Source organism: Bos mutus, chromosome 8 (assembly GCF_027580195.1).
Source record: "Bos mutus isolate GX-2022 chromosome 8, NWIPB_WYAK_1.1, whole genome shotgun sequence".
Lineage (NCBI taxonomy): Eukaryota > Metazoa > Chordata > Mammalia > Artiodactyla > Bovidae > Bos > Bos mutus.
The window spans coordinates 11,152,441-11,170,867 of NC_091624.1; the positions used below are offsets into that span (position 1 = coordinate 11,152,441).

The window sequence follows — 18,427 nt, forward strand, 5'->3', positions numbered from 1 at the left end:
GAAAATGTACATCACTATGTAATAAACCTGAAACTAATATTGTACATCAACCACATACTTTTAAAGCAACAGCAAAATGGTAAGAATATATTAAAAACAAAACAAAAAACAATTCTCAAATGTTTAATAATATATATTTTTAAGACATGACTTTCAGCTGCTGTCTCACCTTCCAGCTAGACTGAATCAGATTTTAAACCATCCTATGGCATTGTACATATGCAGGGAGCAAACACAATCTATTGAAGCGAAGCAGTGTGTGTAAAAGGGCTCAATTAAATGGTGGAATGTTTCTTGTAAATTAAAGCCCTACTGAATAATCATCTTCCATGCAAATTATCTTTCATGGGGTGTTCCAACAATGTGCCATCATCATATGTAGCCACTTTAATACATGCTTATTTGTAATGCTTGACATAATGAATTCTCCCTCTTTATTCCATAGAAATGAGAATGAGAATTTAAGCTTTTTAATTTTTCCTTGCTAGACTGCCTTTGTGAGTGCACCAGTAGTGAGACACTATTTTTTTAAAACCTATAGTGCAGAAAACTGATTTACCCAGATGCACACTACTAGCGCATTTATCAGAAACAGCAGTTTAAATGGATTTCTGATGAAGAAAAAAAAACCATATTATCCTCTTCTCCTTCAACAAAGTAAAATTTCCCTGGATGCCCATGAGCTCACTCTCCGAATCCTTATCTCAAATCTTTAAGGTTTCTATCCTTAAACAAAAAGTCATATGCTAAAACAAAAATACACAAAATAGAATTTGCTGGCATAATGCATCAGGGGTCCACATATTTCCTAAAATTTATACAAAATCAGATGTTGCATGTGCAAGTGTGCACTTTCTGAGAAGGCAGTTTTTTATTCTTTTCAAAAAGTATTTTATTGAAATACTACTGACTTATAACGTGTTAATTTCTGCTGTACATCAAAGAGACTCAGTTTTATAATGTACACACATACACATTCTTTTTTCATATTAATTTTCTATTATGGTTTATTACAGGATACTGAATATGTTCCCTGTGCTACATTAAGTAGGACCTTGCTGCTTGAGAGTGCAAAGTTTTTAATCTGATTCCTAAAGGGGTGAAAAAAAGACAAAAAGATTAAGAATTAACAAGTAAAGCTAAAAGATACACTCTCACAGAGTCATAGTTGATGGTACAAGTACAGAAAGTTTGACTGATGTCCAATGGATACAAACTTAGTTCCCTTGGTGCTAACATGCTACACATTTATCACACAGAACAAAGATTTCTACTCAAAAGGATCAAATTAAAATACTCATAGTCATTTCTTTAAACCTAAAGAGAGATCCCACACATCCTTCCTAAGCACTCCAGATTAATTACATGCATTTGAAGTATCAACTGAAGCCCTGAAAAGAGTAACTGACAAGGGTGTTAAGGGGGAGTCATATCTGAGGACAAGAGCCTGGTGTACCAGCAGGAGGCTGGTCAAGACAAGCTAATTCAGGGGCACAGTTTCATGTTTCACGAAGGTCTCTGTAAACATAAGGTTTCCTTCTCCTCCCCCTAAATGGTCCTAAAAGTCCTTAGCTTAACTATTAACTAAACCATAAACACTGAACTACATTTTAGAAAACTTCTCAGAAGTCTTTCCAATCACTTTAATATAATGAACTAGAAAAATTCCCAAGCACCTGTAGGTTCAATTAAATACCACAACTGCTACAACAGCAATATACTACTGAGCACTCCAGTACCGGAGTCCTGTTAGGAACTCACTACGAAAACCGCTACACTTCTAGTTAACAAGCACCATTCCCAGGTTCTATTCAAAATTAATGTGCCCACAGAAACCCTAAGTAACAACGCATGATTTTGCAAGGGAGGCAGAACTTTCTTATAAAGCTCCTGTGGCAGAAACACTGCTGACCGTATCTGCATTGATCCAAATATGTTTAAAAAATTTCTTTAAGAAAAGCAGCTTGAGGAAGGGCTACTTCTGAAGACATAGCACTGAACAATATCAACATTGCAAAAAAATTTCAGTTTTTTCCGAGTGAGTATAAAGCAACAGAATCTTATGCAATCCACTAATAGGCAAACATACAAAATACATTAGGGACGTTCTATGTGTATAAAATTATCTTTAACTAAAACAAAGAACACGAAGGAAAACACAATTAACTTTTTCCCCGCACTTTTTTTAATAAAACGTCACAGTACGCTGTAAGTTAAATTTTATTTGTCATATTTCAAACTTTACCAAAAGCTTTCCCATATGATATTTTGGAAACTGTCATTTTCTAGAAAAAAAACTTAAATTGTTAATTCTTAAATACAACCATTACATGAGCTCAATGGTCTTTAGCCTGTCTGAATTTAGGGAACACCCAAATACTAGAATCCTGGTTATATACCTCAAAGGACAGAGTCACAGCCTCATGTGTCACTCTCTATTTGATCCCCTTTCCCTACTGTGTGTCCATTTAATAGAGTTCTTTACTGTCCTGACCTACATACTCACAAAGCAGAGTTCTTGCACGCTCCAGTAAACCAGCAATCTTCCCTAGAGGTGGCTGGACACTGTCCTTTACCTTTTACCACTCATTCTGCCCCACGTCTCACTACATGACCCACTTAGATCTAAGACGAGTCTCTCCTACTGAAATAAAAATAAACACGATTTTCCATGAACTCTGATAACCATATGTAAGGGTTTATAGTGTAAGTGCTACAACTGTTGTTGTTCAGTCGTTCAGCCACGTCTGACTCTGCAACCCCACGGACTGCAGCACGCCAGGCTTCCCTGTCCTCCACCACCTCCAGGAGCTTGCTCAAACTCATGTCCATCAAGTTGGTGATGCCATCCAACCATCTGGTCTTCTGTCGTCCCCTTGTCCTCCTGCCTTCAACCTTTCCCAGCATCAGGGTCTTTTCTAATGAACAAGAACATAGTGTGAGTGCTACAATAGCACACTGTTTGAAGCCATTGTGCTGATTAAAATGATTAGGTTGTGGTGCTGGAGAAGACTCTGGAGAGTCCTTTGGACTGCAAGGAGATCATGCCAATCAATCTTGAAATTAACCCTGAATATTCATTGGAAGGATTGATGCTGAAGCTGAAGCTCCAGTACTGTGGCCACCGGATGCAAAGAACAGACTCACCGGAAAAGACCCCGATGCTGGGAAAGATTGAGGGCAGGAGGAGCAGGAGACAACAGAAGATGAGATGGTTGGATGGCATCACTGACTCAATGGACATGGGTTTGCGTGGACTCCGGGAGTTGGTGATGGACAGGGAGGCCTGGCATGCTGCGGTTCATGGGGTCGCAGAAAGTCGGACACGACTGAGCAACTGAGCAACACATTCTTAATAAATTCCTATACGCCAGCTTTGCAACCCATGGACTGTAGTCTACCGGGCTCCTCCATCCATGGGATTTTCCAGGCAAGAATACTGGAGTGTGTTGCCATTTCCTTCTCCAGGGGATCTTCCTGACCCAGGGATTGAAGCCAGGTCTCTCACGCTGTAGGCAGACGCTTTTACCGTCTGAGCCACCAGGAAGTCTATGTGCCAGCTATGAAGTCAAAGTAGAGAGGCATACACAGACTTTCAATAAAGAAGTATCTGTTGAACTTGATTTTCTCTAGGATCTAGTGTTTAAATGCCTTCCCTTGTAGATACCTAAACCTCAATAACAATCTGTCCTATATGCCTCACCTTCTGCTCACATAAATTCATTTAATGTTCACAACAACCCTATGAGGTATATACTTAGTATGCTGTGTGCTTCAGTTGTGTCCAACTCTTTGTGACCCCATGGACCATAGGCCACCAGGCTCCTCTGTCCATGGGATTCTCCAGACAAGAATACTGGAGTGGGCTGCCATTTCCTTCTCCAATACTTAGTATTATATCCTTTTTATAAATGTGAAACTAAAGCACAGAGAGATTAAGTACCAATAAGGATCAGCAACAAAATTTAAACCGAGGCAGTCTGAGTCCCAAATCCATGTTCTTAACTAGGGTGCTGGTCAAAAGAATTCATTACTATCACCATATTTGCTACAATAGTTCTGTGCTGAGAAGGTATCAACAGAACAGATTTAGACATTATTATTTGCAAGAATTTTCAAGTTAAAAATTAGGTAAATTATTAATCATAGAAATCACTGAAGTGTTAAGAAAACCTCAGATTAAATGGTGCTGAAGCATACAAACACCTACAAAAAAGAACTAGAAGCCCAAATTCTTTCTCTCCTCTTGATCATTTTCTTATCCATAAAATATAAGGGCTAAAATGTAAAACAGATCATTCCTACAATGTACAAACACTGAAAAATTAATCATTAAAAAAACAGCTATGGGGAACTCCCTGTGGGCCCAGTGATTAGAACTCCTAGCTTTCATTGCCGAGGGCCTGAGTTTAATCCCTAGTTGAGTAGCTAAGATTCTGCCAGCCATGTATGTGTGAGTGTGTGTTTGTGTGTCTGTCTTAGTCACTCAATCATGTTTGACTCTTTGTGACCCCATGGACTGTAACCCACCAGGTCCTCTGTCCATGGAATTCTCCAGGCAAGAACACTGGAATGGATTGCCGTTCCCTTCTCCAGGGGATCTTCCCAACCCAGGGATCAAGCCGGGACCTCCTGCATTGCAGGTGGATTCTTTACCAGCTGAGCCACCAGGGTGGAACAACCAAAAAAAACCCTCCAAAATGCAGCAACTCCTCAGATGATTTAAGACACTGCTGCCTACCAGCAGATTACAATAAACTTCAGGAGGATCTAAAGTACTCAATTTCTAAAGTATTCAAAGACAAAGATATCTTTTAAGTTTCTTTAAAATCCTTTTAAGTTTTAAAATATGTTTATTATAAAACATGGCCAAATTATAAGCATTGGTGCTATAGTGGTGAGCATAGCTGCCTTCCAAATTATAGAACGTTTAACAAAAAGAAAAATGTAATTCACAACCCAGGACATTAGCATGTTAGTGTGTTTTCTTCCAATCTTTTCCTTATGTATTGCTTTGCATAACTATCATTATTAAACAGAGAAAGAGGGAGGGAAAGTAGAAGAGGGAAAGAGCTTTTTTTTAAACCTGAACAATTTATAGCAGGGATTTCTCATGCTGCCACAAGGCCCTACATGATCTGTCATCACCCAATACCCTGTGCAAGCTCAGCCCTTGGAACTCTTCCCTCCTCCTCTCCGCAGCAGCCCTTTGCCTTATTGCTAGTCCTAGAACACCAGAGTCACATTTCCAACTCTGGCCTTTTGTCCTTTCTGTTTCCTCTGCCTCAGAAGTTCCTCCTCCATCTACCTCAGTGTCAGGTCCATACACTTATTTTAGGTCCTTGCTCAAAAGCTATTTTCTCAGTGAAGTCTTCTTTAGCAACTGAAATGTCAAGCCCTCACCCTGAAATGTTTCACATCTCCCTTCCCTGCTTTACTTTTTTCCATCTTAGCACTTACCCCACTTCTCTGTTGTTTTCCATATTTATCTTGTTTATTCTGTCTCCTCAACTGAAAGTTCAATGAGGGAAGGAATTTTTCTACTAATTTCCTGACACTTAGAAAAGTGCCTAATAAATAGCAATGCCCAATAAATATTTGCTGGATGAAAAACCTCTATAATCACCATTTTAAATGGCTATGTTCTAGTCCATCAAATGTTTACACCAGGATTTATCTAATAACTTCCCTTATGATGGATATAATGGTTATTGCCAATCTTGCACTATTCCATATAATGCTTTATTGCAAGAGTCATCAAGTTTTTTCTGGAGAGGGTTAGGTGGCAGACATTTTCTATAACAACTTAAATCTGCCACTAAAACAGCACAAAAACAGCCATAGACAAGGAATGGTTGTGACTGGATTGGGGCTGCATCAGGCCAGATTTAGCCTGTGGTCCCTGGTCTCTGCTTCCCTAAATCCACTTCTGTAGTATCTTTTCCTATCTTTGCAATTACTAGAATCACTAGATAAATGGGTATGAATACATTTATGGTTCTTGATATATTTTATCAAACTGCTTTTCAAAATGATTAACATGAGGAAGGGAAACAAGAACGGAGACACACTGGTGGTGGTGGTGTCGATAGATACGACTACTTTGAAAAACAAACAGTATTTACTAAAGCTGAACATATATAACATATACCCCATTACTCAGCAGTCAGAGTATCTGTTTTTCTTCAGAAAGGCTGTGTTAGACACTGGAAGGAATATAAGAGGTTCTGCAGGGGTGCTGATAACACTGCTTATTGATCACAGTGCTAGTCACAGGTTCAATCTGTAAAAATCTATCAAGTGTACACATGACACATTCATTTTTGAATGTAAATTATACTTAAAAGGGGTTCATAACATGCCATCCCCTAAAATATGCTGCTTTGGCATACTGATTATTTTGAACTGATGGCATTTGAGAATCATCAGATGCACAAAAGGCTGACCTCCCTCTTTCTACCTAAAAGCAGGTCATAAAGTTTCCCATGAGAAAGATGCCCTCTTTATACAGGAAAAGAAGAACATTCTTATCACTGGTAACTAGGAGTCAATGCCAGAATGCATCTATACAAACAAACCTACTAAAATAACCCTTATCTTCAATTAAGTGTCCCCATTTACTTCCTAGTCTGACAATTTACAGGCCCTAGCTAAAACTCCTTTGCCTACGTCTTCTCTACAAATTTATCATTTGTTAAAAATACAAAAAAGCTCTCAATCCTAACTGCTTCTTTGGGTCTTCAATTTCCTTATGAAGACTCCTATGTGCACACAAAACTATTAGCCAAATTTGTATGCTTTTCTCCTAATCATTTGTATCAGTTTAACTCTTAGGCCAGGAGTTGCATTAGTCTTTCCTTGATTAGCTGTAAGAAAAGAGAACTTGGAGGGCAGTGAAAAAATCTTGAAAATGTCTCTGCTATCTGCTTGGACTCATCCAGATGCCAGGAGATGATTCCTCTGGCAAATTTCTAAAAGCAACTGAAATGCCACCTTTACTTAAACTACACGTGGGGTCCATTTTCATTAAAAAGGATTAAAATCTTAAGTTTTGTCCAGGAGTTAAATTTTAGTTATACAGAAATGCTTTAATATAGAGTTTCTTGTTTTCTCAAGATGCCACATAAATAAAGAATATTATTGAATCATGCTGCTGCTGCTAAGTCACTTCAGTCGTGTCTGACTCTGTGCGACCCCATAGACGGCAGCCCACCAGGCTCCCCCGTCTCTGGGATTCTCCAGGCAAGAACACTGGAGTGGGTTGCCATTTCCTTCTCCAGTGCATGAAAGTGAAAAGTGAAAGGGAAGTCGCTCAGTCGTGTCTGACTCTTCACGACCCCATGGACTGCAGCCCACTAGGCTCCTCCATCCATGGGATTTTCCAGGCAAAAGTACTGGAGTGGGGTGCCATCGCCCTCTCCATTATTGAATCATAACTGTCATGAAAATGTTAACAACCTAAGTTAGAAAAGAATTAAACTCTCTGAAGCAAATACATAAGGGCTTATCACTATATTATAAAACAGACAAACTACAAAATTATTAAATTACTGCTTATCTTCTTTTTAAACCTACACAGATACCTGTCCTCTTCAATCAATAGGAAAAAAAACAATATCCAATCTAATAACAAAAAATCATTCAAAGGAATAAGGAGTTCTAAGCAAGCAGGATAGTGGCAGAAGCTTAGTTTTGGACTCTCCTCAAATCTACTCATAAAAACAGATGGAGCAGACCAAGATATAGACCCACACATATGCTCAACTAACTTTTTACAAAGGTGCAAAAGCAATTCAATGGAGGAAGGATAGCCTTTTCAACAAATGCTACGGGAGCAATTGGACATCCACAGGCAAAAATGAACCTCGACCTAAACCTCACACCTTAAATAAAAATTAGCACAAACTGGATCATACACTTAACTGCAAAACAACACAGGAGAAGATCTCTGAGATTTAGGGCTAGGCAGAGAGTTCTTAGACTTGAACCAAATGCAAGATCCATCAAAGGAAAAATTGGTAATACTAAAACTTCTGCTCTGTGAAAGCCCATGTGAGGACGATCAAAAGACAACTATAGACAGGAAGAAAGGATCTGCAAACCAAATCTCTGACAAAGGATTAGTATCTAAAACATATAAAGAACTCTCAAAAGAGTAAAACAAGCAAACAGAAAAACCAATTAGAAAATAGACAAAAGACACAAACAGACATTTCACAGAAGGGGATGTACAGATGCAAATGGGCAAATGAAAAGATGTATAACATCAGCCATTAAGAAAATGCAAATTAAAACTACAATATTATTAAACACACATCAGAACAGTTAAAATAAAAAATAGCACCACCACCAAATGCTAACAATGATGGGGAGAGACTGGATGTACTGCTGCTGGGAATATAAAATGGTACAGTCACTCTGGAAAAGTCTGGCAGTTACTTAAAAAAGTAAACCTGTGGATTCCCCTGGTGACAGTGATCAAGAATCTGCCTGCCAACGCAGGGGACACAGGTTTCATCCATGGTCGGAGCACTAAGACCCCACCTGCTGCGGGGCAGCTAAACCTATGTGCACAACTAGAGAGTGTGTGCACCTCAACAAAAGATCCCACAGGAGGCAACAAAGATCCACGTGCCACAGCTAGGCCCCAACACAGCCGAGGAAATAAACATTAAAAGAAAAAATACAGCAAATATGAAAAATTAAAAAGAACTTGAAGGAAGAGACATAAAAGATAAGCAAAGAAGATCCAACATAAATTTAACAGAACACCTCAAAGAAGAAAATAAAAAGAATGAAAATGAATAAATACCAAAATATAAAACTGATGAAAATATTTATTAAAAAAATTGAGCCAACATAATAAAACACACTGTATATCTGGAAAACTTAACAGGACAGACAACATTTAAGATATATTCTAGTAAAATTATCTGCCTTTAAAGATGAGGGGAAAAGGTCTTTTCGGCATCTAGGGAAAAAGATAAGACACTTAAAGAAAATCATACTGGTATTAAGACTCTGACAACAACATTTTTATCAGAATACAACATAGTAAGACTTAGCAGACTACAGCTTACGGGCCAAACATGCCGACTTTCCAGTTCTGTAAATAGAAGTTCTGACTGGGACACAGACATGCTTGTTCATTTATACATTCTCTAAGGCTGCCTTTGCACGGATGCTCATGTTCACGCTGAGTTGTGTCTGACTCTTTGCGACCCCATGGACTATAGCCCTCCAGGCTCCTCTGTCCATGGAATTTTCCAAGCAAGAATACTGGAGTGTGTTGCCATTTCCTACCCCAGGGGACCTTTCTGACCCAGGGACTGAACTCGTCTGTGTCTCTTGCCTTTCCCGCACTTGGCCGGAGGATTTTTTGCACTGATATGGCACAGTTAAACAATTGTGACAGTGACCTATGGCCCACAAAGTCTAAAATAATTACTATTTGGTCTTTTTAAGAAAATATTTGCCAAATCCTAAAACAGAATAGCATATTTAAGATTCTTGAGGGAAGAAAATGCAGGCCAAGTAATTATATTCAGACAAACTGACCTTCAAGTACAAAAGCCACGGATAAACAGTTTTAAATGTGAAAGACAGAGATAATACTCACATGAGCTATTTATGAGGATTCATTGAGTTTCAGACTATCAAATGATTACAGAAGGCTTAACACAAGGACTTATGCTATAAACTGAATATATGCAAGTGTAACTAAACCAATGATGGGCAAAGGTGACAGGGTAGTATGTGATTTGTCTGGGGCAAACAGCAGAACTGAGAAATCTTGGGGAGCAGGAACTGACTGCTTTAGGACCTTGATTCTATACAGAAAATAGGACTGAGAATAAGGGAGAAGTCACAGATAACTCAATTTCTGGACTGGGAAAATGGATGGACAGAACCACTCACTAAGCTAGGGAATGGTTCCCTAGTTAACAAGACATGGATTTTAAGAGAAAGGTAAGTCAAGTTTGGGGCATGCTGAATGTGAAGTGTTTGTGGAATATCAAATGATTGTGTCCAGCTGGTTGGTACATACATCTGAAATTCAGCAGAGATGCCCTGAGTGGTTATCAGATTCAAGAGTCATCAGCCAAGGAAGGTGTGAAGTTATCAGAAAGGTGTGTAATTTACCATGCAAGTTATCAAGACCAATATCTGAAAAACACCACCAAAAGAACCAGGTTCTTAGAATTCATAAGAAAACAGCATTAGCAGTTTCATCATATTTGGCTCCACTGAGATTCTCTTGCATTTGAAACCAATGATTAAGACTTTTCTACTTAAAACTATTCAAAATAAAGCATTTAAAAATAATATGAAAAGCCTTTAACTACCCATTTTGGTTATTTTTAATGCATACAAAGTTGATGATGTTGCTGTCTACTGGGCCCTGCACTCAAGTGAAAAAATGCTGAGTAAAAAAGGTATTAAAAAGATGAAAACGACTATAAAATTACACACATGGAGTGAAGTATGTATGTATGTATGTATGAAAGACAAGGTGAGTGACAGTCGCTCAGTTGTGTCCAATTCTTTGCAACTCCATGGACTGTCACCCGCCAAGCTCCACTGTTCATGGAATTCTCCAGGCAAGAATACTTGGAATGGGCAGCCACTTTCTCCTCCAGGTGGATCTTCCCCACCCAGGGATCAAACCCAGGTCTCCTGCATTGCTGGCAGATTCTTTGCCATCTGAGCCACCAGGGAAACCCATGAAAGACACCGGTGAAAGAACAGGCTGTTATGAGCTGTAACTGTATTCCCCCCACTCCATACACTGATGTCCTAACCCCCAGGACTTCAGAAGGAGACTGTGTTTGGAGATAGAGCCTTAAAGAGGGCATTAAAATAAAATGAGGTCATTTAGGTGAGTCCTAAGGATACAGAATGATGTCTCATTGGAAGAAAGGAGATGAGGACACAGAGAGGCACACAGGAAGGACCATGTGAAGATATCTTAAGAAAACAGGTATCTACAAGCCAAAGAGAGAGGGCTGAGAAGAACCAACGCTGCCAACATCTTGATCTGGGACTTAAAGCTTTCAGAACTGTAAAAAATGAATACATTTTTGTTGTTTAAGTGACCCAGTCTGTCTTACTTTGTTTCAGCAGCCCTTGCAAATGAATACAGGCTGGAGAGAGAAAGTAGTGTCCTAGTCGGGTAAGAGTTCACAGATACTGATAATAATTCAGTAAGTATGAAGCCTCAAAACAGCAAAGTAGAGCTTTTTCTATCTGGTGACTATGGCTTATATGCAGCAATGAAAATGTTTAAACAGCAAGTATTTACAAGGGAAAACAGGGAAGATATTGATAAGGGGAAGTGAAGGGATGCAATACCGGCAATTAGAAGAGGACAGAAAAGGTTAAAGGGTCAGTTTTGAGGAAAACCAAGAAGAGACAGACAAATCCAACCAAGATGTGTCCTATTCCTGAAATCTGAATTAAGTAAAAAGATAAATAATCCAAAAACAATTTAGCCAAGCAAGGGAGAGTGAAGTGAAGTGTTAGTTGCTCAGTCATGCCCGACTCTTTGTGACCCCATGGACTGTAGTCCACCAGGCTCCTCTGTCCATGGGATTTTCCAGGCAAGAATACTAAAGTGGGTTGTCAATTCCTTCTTTGGGGGTTTTTCTGACCCAGGGATAGAAACCGGGTCTCCTGCACTGCAGGCAGATTCTTTACTGGCTGAGCTATGAGGGAAGCCCTATTTATAAAATAAAGTCTGTCAAGGTTTCCATACTGGGGTGGGTAGCCTTTCCCTTCTCCAGGGGATCTTCACAACCAGGCTTTGAACCCAGGTCTCCCACATTGCAGGTGGATTCTTTACTTGCTGAGCCACAAGGGAAGCCCAAGAATACTGGAGTAGGTAGCCTATCCCTTCTCCAGTGGATATTCCCGACCCAGGAATCGAACCGGGATCTCATGCATTGCAGGTAGATTCTTTACCAACTGAGCTATCAGAGAAGCCCAATGGGGGCAACTCTGGATAATTCTCCAAAATTCAAAAGAATTTTTTTTTAATTTCAGCTAATGGAATCCTTGATGATTAACAAATAAAAATCAATTTTCAAGTATCAAATGAAAAGATACTTGCAATGGGTATTAAAAGACAGACAGCAAAAGGAGAAGGGGGCAGAGAGGATGAGATGGTTATATAGCATCACCAACTCAATGGACATGAATCTGAGCAAACTCTGGGAGACAGTGAAGGACAGGGGAGCCTGGTGTGCTGCAGTCCATGGGGTCTCAAAGAGTCAGACACGACTTAGCCACTGAACAAAAACAACAATTTATGGAATTCTTTGGAAGTTATTTGTGTGGGTTTAAACACACACACACACACACAAACAGGTAACAACTGCTAGCAACTGCACTACTTCTTGCCTGCATCCAGAGGTACAGAGGCCTGAGAGTAAAGTAAGGTGGAAGGGAAAGCTATTCTCCAACCTGAAGACCTGCTCCCTGACGTCAGGCCAGTCCACATTCAAGCAGATTAGAGGGGGGAAAAAGCTAGGAGAAAACTGCACCATTTTATGGTAAGATTTTTAATGTTTTTAAAAGTTTCTTAAATGATTTAATGCCTTCTTAGAGTTTTTAAAAGTTCTTTTTCACATAAAGTTGCACAATTTATCTTTTGAGACATCTTTTGATACTACTTTTCTTTCAGTACAAAAGGACCAATTACTGATGTCCTAGACCACATCCCCTTGCTTTCTATATTAAGTGTGATAAAGTGTTTCTGAAATACATCTTCTTTGTCACTAGAGACACTGGTTTTACCAATATGCAATACTCAAAAATCTCTTTAACTGTTTAAGTTTGAGACTGTGCAAGACAAACCCGAATAATGCTGCATAAATTGTCTTTCTCTAGAAAAGGGTATTAAACTTTGTTGACACTGGCTACAAGATGAAATGCAAAAATTTGCATTTTCAGTACTTTTAGTTTCTTGACCTTTATTTGAATTTGAGACTAAGCTTTACCAAACAACAGAATTTACACTGTAACTAGCCAACCACAGTCCTCATTATGGAATCTATGCAGTGCATTTGTTACCTAGGAAACAGAAGAGAGCACAGGCAGAGTGCAATTTCAGTATAGTTAAAGAATTCTCCAATCATGCTGGTAAATAAAGTCCATAAATCAACTAATCAGAAGCTAAGTCAAGAAGTACCACAGAAGGGTTAAGCTCTATGGAAACTTTTTTCAAGGCAAAAAAGAAAACCTGTGGGGTTTCTTCAGGCAACTATGTGGATCTCTTCAGTAAATATTATGAGCAGGTTTCTTTACAAACACAAACTGTCAAAAAATAAACTGTTCAAAATAAATGGCTTCTCTCCAGTCTTCAGCTTCTCTATTTTTGACAGTATTTAAGAGAAAAAGCTTCTTTAGAGCCAGCCTCATACATCTGGTAGCAGAATATTAATCCAAGAATGAATTCTGCATTTTTCCATGAGAAGCAGAGTATGTACTGCTCTTAAACAATGCAGGGCGATAAAGGCTGGAATGAGAGGTCCCTGTCCTCACCTCTGACAGTCAGGCCTGCTTTCCCAATCTACAACAGGCTGCCTGAAAAGAACTTGAAAGTCACAGAAATTATATAAAGAATATAATTGTTAACTTTGCAGCTTTCCCCGTGGTGATTACTAATGATAATCCTAGTCATTTGAGGGTTCCAGGTAACATAAAGTGGCCATTTTGAGTGTCCTTTAATGGCAACACACTAATAACCAACAAACAGGAAAAGACTAGAAAAGCCTATGGATTTTAAAGTCTGTCAAATTTAACCATGGACAACTTAGTGTTTAAAAAAAAAGAAAACTGATAAATATCAGATCCTACTACTCAGCTATATTTAAAAATCCAGATTTGCACAAATTCACAATTTCTGGAAGTAGCATTTGTCATAATCAAAAGCAGCAAAAAAGTTTAAACCATGAGATGTGAGAAATAATTTACATCTTCCTAAACACCAATATACAAGAAACATTAGTTGAAATATGAAAGATTATCTGGAATGCTTTAACTAAAACAGTACTGTTAATTGTAAAAAAGCAAATTATTTAATAGTAATAATATCTACATATCACAGTCAAAAAACAAAAACAGACAAAAAAAACTAGGTGTTACCTTTTAGCCAGCCCAAATAAATCCTCCGTGCCAATCCCAGAAAACTGTTAGACACAGCTGCAACTCGGCCAAGCAATTCTCAATGCAAGGCCACACTTTCTTAATGTTTAGTTTACACAGTGACTCTCTGTTAAGCCTTAATGCCACAACTGACAGCCATGTAAACCAATACAATGTGTTAGCTTACCTTTCTTAATACTGGGGAGAGCTGATGAAGAGTGTGTATCTGAGAGCTGCAACCATGGGAGTGTTTTAGAACTCCATTCCATCATTCATGATAAAACCTGCACAAATTTCTATACTTAACCTCTTTGGGCCATCCTTATTAGAAAAGGAAGAGGCATCCTGCTCAAGGGTTTTACCAGTGCCTGGCACAGAGCCCTGTGCAGAGTTTAAATTCATTTATCTAATCTAGGACAGAAGTCAAAGCAGGAACTAATCAAAGAGGCTGGCATGATCTTTGTTAGATGTAGCCTCTTCTAAGTTTTAAGAGTATAATAATGTACACTCCAGGCATATACAAAATGAGGCATGCAATAATATTAATCTGTTAATGTAAAACTAGGACAAGAATCTAGGATACCTTTTTCTCCTAGAAAAAGACCACTATTTTAGGCATACTTAAACTGTCTCCTCTTTATAATGACAAAAATCAGTTTGCCTAGTTGATGCTACCGTATATTGTTTTCTGACGAATTTCTACATCTTACTTAACAAAAATTTAAATAGCAAATATTTTTCCACCATAATATTCCTTCATGTTTGGATGATAATACTTTTTATTTTTTAAGAAAGATTCCGTTTCCTACAAATAGCTATAGATATAACTTAGTGTCCACAGAACTTTTTTTCTTAATCTCCTTGGTAATCATCAGATCTAAGTTTGTCAATAAGGATTCTCACACAATAGGCAAAAAAAAAAGAAAAAAAAAACCTCCAGAAATGACCAGGTAGACGGAGGTTAATGCAAAGATATAAATCCATACCTGCGTTAAAAATCTGAACAATTAATTTTCTGGGCGCTTACTCGACTTTATTATTTGAGTATCTAAAAATACATAGCAACCGTCCATGAAAAACTGAGATAAATAATATAAATCAGAAACATCACCCACGACACTTTTCAAAAATTTTATCCACCATATACAACGCGATAGGTTATAAACAGAGAATACAGAAATACATATAATAAAACAGGGAGAGCATAATCACAGGGGGAAATGATTAGTTCTAACATTCATGTTCTCCCCATACGTCGTGAAAGGTCTCATATCTTAAATCAGCGAAAATAAAGGTTTTAGCCTGAACAGAAAGCTAGATAATTGTTTATCACACTCCAGTTTAACTAATCTCCACTAGGGAAGCTGTTTCTACCTGATTTGCTTGTTAACTATTTAACAGGTAGAAGATTCTGTCATGTTAATCCTAAGGAGTCTGGGAAATAACAAAACTTTACCCCCTAAAGTTATATATACACAAAATATACATATATGTAAAATCACAGCCATATTTATCTTTTATTTCCTCCCTTTAAGTCCCCACTTAATCTTTAAAAAAAGAAAGAAAGAAAGAAAACTACCAGAAAACTACAAAACGTTCTTTGATTTTGATTTGATTTTCGTCAGCCCAACCTCCTCCTCCCGAAGGAAATCTATATCTCGATGTATTTGATAACAAACACAAAGCACTGTGCGCAGCCTCAGACCGGGTGGGGGGCGGAAGAGCCCTTCGGAGAAAGCCCTCCTCCGTTAGAAACAATAAATAAGGGACCGAAGCGATGCACGTTCCTTCACACACGCCCCAAAACGCACCTCGGCGAGCCTCGAGTGAGGGAAACAAGTCGGGCAGAGCTCCGAAAACACCTCTCTCCCTCTCTCTCCCGTAACCTCCTCGAGACTTGGAAACTAAGAGAGATTTTTTTCTCCCCTTCCCGCCCTCCTGCCCACCTCCAACAGACCCTGGAGCTGGAGCCGGCGAGCCAGACTCGCAGCGCGCCCCCGGCCGCTGCGACAGGAGACAGCCGGCGGCGGGCCGGCCCCGGAGAGACAGCCCAGAGCCGCGGCCCCGCCGCCGCCGCCGCTGGCCCGGTCGCCGGGGGTCTCTACCCGTTTCCCGCCCCCCCAGCCCGTCGCAGGCGACGTCCGGCCGCCCGGCTCTCAGCCCTGACTCTCGCCTTTCCACGCCCCCGCCCCCCCTCCACCCCCGCAGAGGAACAAAAGGAGGGTTCAGCCGGGTCACCGCTAGGCCGCCGAGGGGGCGGCGGCGCGGACCCCAGTGCGGCCGCCCCCCACACAAAGGGGCTGCCCACCCCGGGCGCAGCGTCGGCGCGCTCGTCCCCGCCCCTCGCACGGGCTCTCACCCACCTGCAGGTGTCTGTGCGTCTGTCCATAGGAACGCGGGCAGCGAGGGGGGCCTGCGGGAGCCGGGCAGAGCGGGCTGGACGGGGCGGGACGGAGGGGAGGGACGGAGTGAGCGCGGCCGCGGGGCCGGGGAGCGAAGGCAAGTGGAACAGCGAGGGCCACCGGCTCGCCACGGACAGCGGGGAGGGAGGGCGGGGGACGCCAGCCTGACTCGGCCGACCGGCGCGCGCCGCTCCGTGCGCCCCGGGCTCCGCGCGCCGGGCTCGGAGCGCGGCGGGCAGGCGGGGGGCGGGGCGCGGGCGGGGCGGGGCCGGCGCGCGGGGCGGGGGCTCGGACCCCGGGCTCCAGCCGGCACCGGAAACGCGCCGTGGTCCGCGAGACCCACAGGAAGTGTGTAACGGCACCTCCCACGACGCGCACCGAGCTAACGGCCGTCGCTGCCCGGAGGCGGTGTGCACCGACCTTCCTACTACACACACGCGCGCGCGCCCGAGCTCGGTCTCCGCAGCCCGACAGGTGTGGGATCCACGATCCCCACTGAGTTCTCAAGTGGGCAGCACCCCTTTCTGTCACACTTCCCGGGCCAGCGGTCTCCGCTGCCCCTCGGAGCTCTGTACAGCTGCACCCTAGAAGCCAGGATCAGAGCTTGCAGGACACTCCGTTGGTCAGGCGTGTGACATCTGTTTTAACGCGCTGAGTGGAGTCACCTCTACACCCAGGCATTGGCAAGAACACCTCCCATCGACAGATGTGCAACCCACAGTCACGTTGCGTGGTGGAAGTTTCTAAATCCAACTAAAACCACACGCACCCATCCCGTGGAGGGAGCCAGATCGCTGAATAACACCTAAAACACACTAAAACCTGGGAAGCATACAGTAACACCACCTGCACACCTGGGCACCAGGGAGGTAAGGCTGGACCAGGTGCCCTCCACCTTCATTTTATCTAGCAAACGTGGCACGAACTATGTGCTTGGGGTTCACACTAAGTGCTTAGCGAATACTGATTTACGTAATCCCAAAGATGCCACGAAGTGGGTGGGGTTAGCACTGCCACTTTCTAGAGGCGACACAGAGATCTTAGAAATCAGCCCCAAATCATATAGTAGCTGGAGGAACCCAGATTCATCCCAAGTAGTATGCCTCCGTGCTCTTCTCTTCCTACAGCACTGTCTCCAAAATTATAATAATGATAATAAATAGCGTTTAAAGCATATCTGATTAGCTGTATGTAGTGCTACTCTTGCCTGGAAAATCCCATGGACGGAGGAGCCTGGTGGGCTGCAGTCTATGGGGTCGCTAAGAGTCCAACACGACTAAGCGACTTCACTTTCACTTTTCACTTTCATGCATTGGAGAAGGAAATGGCAACCCACTCCATTGTTCTTGCCTGGAGAATCTCAGGGACAGGGGAGCCTGGTGGGCTGCCGTCTCTGGGGTCGCACAGAGTCGGAGACGACTGAAGCGACTTAGCAGCAGCAGCAGCAGTACTTACATCTTGACCTCATCCCAACTGTGACAGGGAAGCCGCAGTCCCTCCTACCCTGAGGTAGGTGAGAGGAAAGAATATGACTGAGCAGGAAAAGAGTAACTTCTGAACAAAATAAAAAGGATTCGTAACACCTTTGTCTGTAAACATTCCTCCTGGTCAAGGCTGAATTTAAAAATCTGTAAAAATTTTTGATAAAATAATGTGTCCAAAGAAGCCCCAATTAATTGCCACATTTCAAATACATAATCCTGTGGAAAAATGGAAACCCTGTGCACCGTTAGTAGAAATGTAAAATGTGTGCAGCCACAATGGAAAATACTAGGGAAGTTCCTCAAAAAACTAAAACTGGGGGCTTCCCTGGTGGTCCAGTGGCTCAGACTCCATGCCCCCAGTACAGGGGCTCTGGGTTCAATCCCTGGTTGGGTGGC

At 41.4% G+C, this 18,427-nt stretch overlaps 1 protein-coding gene across 5 annotated transcripts in view; it reads right to left on the minus strand.

Moving 5' to 3' along the window:
* The window catches only part of KIAA1958 (KIAA1958 ortholog), a 138,407-nt gene extending 121,703 nt beyond the window's left edge, over positions 1 to 16,704 (minus strand). For 2 of the 5 annotated variants that reach the window (XM_070375095.1, XM_070375096.1), the window contains exon 1: positions 16,509 to 16,699. The gene's annotated coding sequence lies outside the window, so the exon portion shown is untranslated. Of the gene's footprint in view, positions 1 to 16,508 lie in introns of all 5 variants that reach the window. The other 3 variants (XM_070375098.1, XM_070375097.1, XM_070375094.1) reach the window with 3 other exon arrangements.
* Between the last annotated feature and the right edge of the window lie 1,723 nt (positions 16,705 to 18,427).